The following is a 6000-nucleotide window of genomic DNA, read 5'->3' on the forward strand; positions in this document are numbered from 1 at the left end:
GAGTTTGACGGAAGCCGAGCTCCAGCTCTGTCATTCGCTTTCCTCTAGGATTTTTACATGAGTTCTTTAAAAGCTCCCGCTTATTTTCGTGGCTAAGAGTGGAAGTCACCGCGCATGTGAGGATTTGAGAGCGTTCCTGTCACACTGCTTCGTGCCGAGCAAAAGTTCACGTTGAGACTCGGAGGGAACTTCCGGGAAAACAACAATAACAAAACAGCACTCACTGGCTCACGCCTGTTGTAATTTGCCGTACTCTTAGTGGTTCGCTCCTAAAAGCCCGTTTCCAAATGGCTTTTGGAGCGCTTATAGAGTCTGATAACATAGAGCCCGAGGTAGGTGAGGGTACAGAGGACGTCAGTGAAAGAAACATCTGGTCAGAGGAGGCTAGAAGTGCTGTGAGGTCTAAGAGCTGCGAGAGCTTTTTCAAGGAGGAAAATAAAGCCTAGGTGAGTCTGCTACCAGAGAACAGAGCTGTAGACAGGTTTGGTGCTTAGCAAAAGAAGAGCAGAAACTAAAGACCGGGAAGGGATGGATATTAGCTGGTATACTCTGAGTGAGTGGAAGCATATGGTCTCCACACTGTACTGTAACAGAAACTGACCCCTCCCGGTCTCTGTGAGTATGTGTGTGTGTCTGCGCGCTCGCGCGCGCTCACGCGAGTGCGCGTTTATAGACGTGTTTATAGACATGCTGTGCAATGGTGCACGGGAGAAGTGAGAAGACAACTTGGGGGAATAGATTTTTATTTTTTCCCCCTCCACTGTATGGGTTCTAGGGAGCCAACTTAGGCTTGGAAGCAAGTGCCTTTACTCACTGAGCCGGCTCACTGACTATACATTTGCTTTTTTTTTTAGGGTAAATTTCAGTAGAACAGAGATCTTGAAACAAACAAATAAATGTGGGGATCAGATCATTGATTAGTTACTTTTCTGATGCTATGAGAAAACGCCATGCAAAGATAACTTAAAACAAGAGGGGGAGTTTATTTTGATTGAGAGGTTCAGAGGGATAAGGGTCCACGATGATGGAGGAGAGAAATGGCAGCATGAGGCAGGCGTGGTGACTAGAATACAAGGCTGAGCTCACAGTCTTTTTTTTTTTTTTAATTTTAACTTTTATTAATTACACTTTATTTACTTTGTATCCTCCCATAAGCCCCTTCCTCCTCCCCTCCTAATCTTATCTTCCCTCCCCCTTCTTCACGCATGCCCCTCCCCAAGTCCACTGATAGGGAAGGTCTTCCTTTCCTTCCTTTTGATCCTAGTCTATCAGATCTCCTCAGGAGTGGCTGCACTGTCATCTTCTGTGGCCTGGTAAGGCTGCTCCCCCCTCAGGGGGAGGTGATGAAAGAGCAGGCCAATCAGTTTATGTCAGTCAGTCCCCAGAAGCAGAAAGACACACACGGTATATACTCACGCATATAGACATAATATAGGATAAACCTACTAAAATCTGTACACCTAAAGAAACTAATCAAGAGGGAGGACTCGCTAAAATGCTCAATCCCCACCCGGAAAGACAAAGAGGATGGACATCAGAAGAAAAAGAAAACAGGAAACAAGTTAGGAACCTGCCACAGAGGGCCTTTGAAAGGCTCTGCCCTGCAGACTATCAAAGCAGATGCTGAGACTTATGGCCAACTGTTGGGCAGAATGCATGGAATCTTATGAAAGAAGTGAAAAATAGTAAGATCTGGAGAGGACAGGAGCTCCACAAGGAGAGCAACAGAACAAAAAAATTTGAACACAGGGGTCTTTCCAGAGACTCATACTCCAACCAAGTACCAGGCATGGAGATAACCTAGAACTCCTGCACAGATGTAGCCCATGGCAGTTCAGTGTCCAAGTGGGTTACATAGTAATGGGAGCTCACAATCTTAACCAGAATCACCAGGCTCAGAGTAATCAGCTTCACTTTTCTCTTGTAAGCTTGGCCCCAAGGACATACCTCCTTCAGCAAAGGTGCACTTCCTAATCTTCCCAAAATGTCACACCAGCTGGGGATCAAGTGTTCAGATCCCCAAGACTATGAGGACATTTCTCATTCAAACTACCGTAGATCATATACTCCTTCAACAGTGAACTTTCTCTAAAGGTAGCTAGTGTGGGCTAGGAATGTAGCCTAGCGTGCAGAAGCCCAACATGACATAAACTGGGCATGGGAGCTTATGTCTGTAATCTCAGAACTGCCGAAGCGGAGGTAGGAAACCACAAATTCAAGATCATCTTTAACCACATAAAAGAGTTTACAAGGTCTAGGAAACATAAGATTTTTGTGTCAGAACCCCCTTTCCCTCAAAAAAAAGTTTACTATAATTTCTACTGATGAAAACCAAAGAGGGTAACTTGAAAGCAAAAATAAGGGAGCCATAACAGATCCTGCAACGGCTTAGTGGCAGAGTACTTGACTGGTATGCTTGAGGCTCTGGGTTCCATCCTCACCTCTGAAAACCAACCGCATATGGTGGCATAAGGTGAACGGTCACTAAATAGCTCCGTATACACATCTTGAGGCACTGGTTAATTTTAAGTGATGGTCCCAAAGTGATAGTACATTCTGTCAACAAAGAGATGCTTACCCCCCCTCATGAAACATTTTTTTCCTGTAAGTCACAACCATCTTCAGCCTTGAGTTTGAGCTCATTTAGTCTTTCACTACTGTGTGAATGGGGGCCTAGGTATTTTTTTTTAAGAATTTTTAAAATGTTGACTAAAATATAGTTATATTATTTCTTCCTTTTCCTCCCTCCAACTCCCCCATGCCTACAGCTTACCCTCTCTCAAATTCATAACTTCTTCTTATTATGTGCATATAATATGTACATAAAATGTGCATGAAATATATAATATAAACACACGATGTACATGTGTTACATGTTCATATTATATGTCCATATTATATGATGTATATGTAGGATACATTATATATAAATAACGTACATAAATATATATTTATATGTGTGTACATCTCTACATTATAGGTACATAAAATGTGCATAAAATGTATACATATAATATGTTGAGTCTATTTAGTGTCGTTTGCATATGATTTCAGGGCTGACCACTTGATATTCTATAACCATTAGGGGGTTTATCCCTAAGGAAGACTACTTTTCCTTCTCTTGCTAGTTATTAGCTCTCTGTAGTTGTTTAGAGCAGTGGTCCTTGAGATTTCCCCACTCCATGTTACATGTCTGTTAGACTTGCCATTGTTCGGGTCTTGTTTAGGCAGCTGTGTCGTGCTATCTTGGGACATTCCTAGTAGCCACAATCTCACAGCAAACTTCCCAGTCCTCTGGCTTTTACAGTCTCTCTGTGCCCCTCCCCCTCAATGTTCTCTGAGTCTTAAGTAGAGGAGCTGTGTTTTAGATATATCCACTGGGGCTGGGCACCCCCAATTAACCAATCTCTGCATTTGACTAGTTAAAACCTTCCCTAAAATATCTGAAAACTGAATACAGACATCCATAGAAGAGACTACCATGGCCAAGTAAATGGGCTTTATCCAAGAGATGCCAGGGTGGTTCAATATATGGAGTCAATAAATGGGATAAATCACATGACTGGCCGTAAAGACTGAAATCATACAACCATCTCAATAGATGCAGAAAAGTCCTTTGATGAAATCCATCCTGGGAAAGCAAGAGAGCGAGAGCGAGCCAGAGAAAGAGGCTGAGTTCAGGGAGAAGTGTAGTGTGCTTGTGGCATCAAGTGGGTAATGATCGTGCGGTTGCCAACCATCCTGCAGCACACAGAACCGCTCCCCCACAGTGTTAGTCTACTCAAAGTGCCAATAGGGCCTAGAGGGAGGAGCCCTGATCAACAAATGGGCTGTGCCCAGAGCATGGACAACTTACCAGTGACTACATCACTGAAAAAATTGCTTGCCTTATCACATTAATTGTATAACCATTAATTGTCAGTACTCCCAAGGAAGGGGAGGGCCTCACGAGCCCTTCCGCCACCCACGATTAAATGCTGACACGGCCCGATCTTGTGCAAGTAACCACAGCTACTGTGAGATTATGAGTTCAATGGCCATTCCGTGAGCAGAGGACACTGGGGACGCACGGGTGGTGGGAGGTGGGTATGTTATATAGCCCTTCTCCATTCAGAAAAGGGCTACAGTGCTTACTGGCATTTTTTTAAAAAGTAAATTAAATTTTAAATGAAGGTTGTGTGTGTGTGTGTGTGTGTGTGTGTGTGTGTGTAGGCAAATATGGAGGTCAGAGAACAATGTTTAGGAGTTGGTCTTCTTCCAACATGAGCCCTCGGGTATTGAACTCAGGTACTCAGGCTTTCTGGCAGGTCTTTTACTATCACATTCATGTTTTGTGCATGTGGGGGACAGTGCAAATGTGGGGGGCAGAGGACAATTTTCAGTACTTGGTTCTCTCTTTCTATTGTATGGAAATATGGATCCAGCAGTTAAAATTCAAGTTGTCAGTCTTGACATCAAAGCTCACTGGCTCTCTCTTCTGTTTACTTTCTCTATTTTCTTTTCTCTTTTCCTCTCCTGTCCTCCGCCTTCTGCCTTCTGCCTCCTTCCTTTTCAAACAGGCTTCACTATGTAGCTCATGATCCTCCTGGACCATACAGTGCTACCATACTTAACATAACCTCTTTTCTTATGTTTAGTTTTAAATATGCTCTTTAAAACATAGTGTGCCGGCAATAATTCTATCAAGTAATCATGTTTGACGTAAAATAAGACTGAAGTTAAAGTAGCTCGTTAGATCTTGCACAGTGACTCGACAGAAGGGCCGGGGCTGGAGCTCGGAGCTCCTAACACTTAGACGAGGGTGGTGACTGTGCCACAGCCCAAAGGCGGGTTTTCTAGAAATGACGGAAAAGCTGAGAGGAAGAACATAGAATGGTGGCAGCACTCCAGGAAATGCCTCCCTCTTCTCTTAGAAATAGTGTGCTATGGTAAACCAGTCAGGATGGGGAGCACATGTATCCCTAATTCTCATCACCTCATGTCAGACTGTCTTGGACTAGGGTGAGACAGGCTCACCACTGGAAACTAAATCCCACCTGTCACTCATACAAATGGGAAGGCAGCACATTTTTTATAGCCTTGAAATAGAGACAGTAAAGGGATTCGTCTCCTTCTGAGCTTTTTCTGTTGGACCAGAGGTTTTACTGACAGGGCAGAGATAAAAACAAGGAAGAAGAGGATTTAACAAAGATTAGCTGAGGGACTGGTTTGATGGTCTTGTGTCAAGAGACCAATGGCGTTACTAGAAGAAGCACTTTATATAATACTTATAATTTGCCACGAGCCATTCTTCTTTAACTATTTATACACATTTAAATGGTCAACTGTTATCAAACAACACACTTATCATTTCATTACAGTTACTGTGTGTGTAGGTGTGTGCATGTGGCAATGGATGTATGTCCAGAACACCCAGAATCTACTCTTTCACTGTTTTGGCAAAAATTTACAAATATATTTTAATATAACTAACCAGTCTTCATATAGCACCTTAGACATTTAGATGAATTTACTTTGTTTACCCACAACTTTTTAAAAGAATAAACAAAATCAGAATTTTGAGGATTTTTTTTTTCTTCTGAAGTTATTGAGAATGTAATATTGTCTCAAAAAGGTAGAGAACCAGTTTTGAGATCACCGGATATATTTCACCACAAACAAAACTTAAAGTTGTTTGGCCAAATAAACCAATTGAAATGGGTAAACAGCTACTATTCTGTGTCCCAGAGATTCCTCAAGATAATGGAATTCCTTACAGATAACGGAACAGTGAGTTCTAGCCCTCTCATCTACTGACTACCCTGATAGGTCCTACCATTTTCTATAGGCTGACAGCAGTCCGTGTGTTTTGCTATAGTTGTTGGAGGATTCTTGTTCCTTGAACTTCTCATTGGCTTTCACGTCAGATCCGAAGATGATGCAATACAAGGAAGCATACTTCCTGGAACTGTTGCCAGGTGACCATGACATCATTGACCAGACGAATAGTGTGGTCTCAAG

This window comes from Meriones unguiculatus, chromosome 4, assembly GCF_030254825.1.
Source record: "Meriones unguiculatus strain TT.TT164.6M chromosome 4, Bangor_MerUng_6.1, whole genome shotgun sequence".
In the NCBI taxonomy this organism is placed as follows: domain Eukaryota; kingdom Metazoa; phylum Chordata; class Mammalia; order Rodentia; family Muridae; genus Meriones; species Meriones unguiculatus.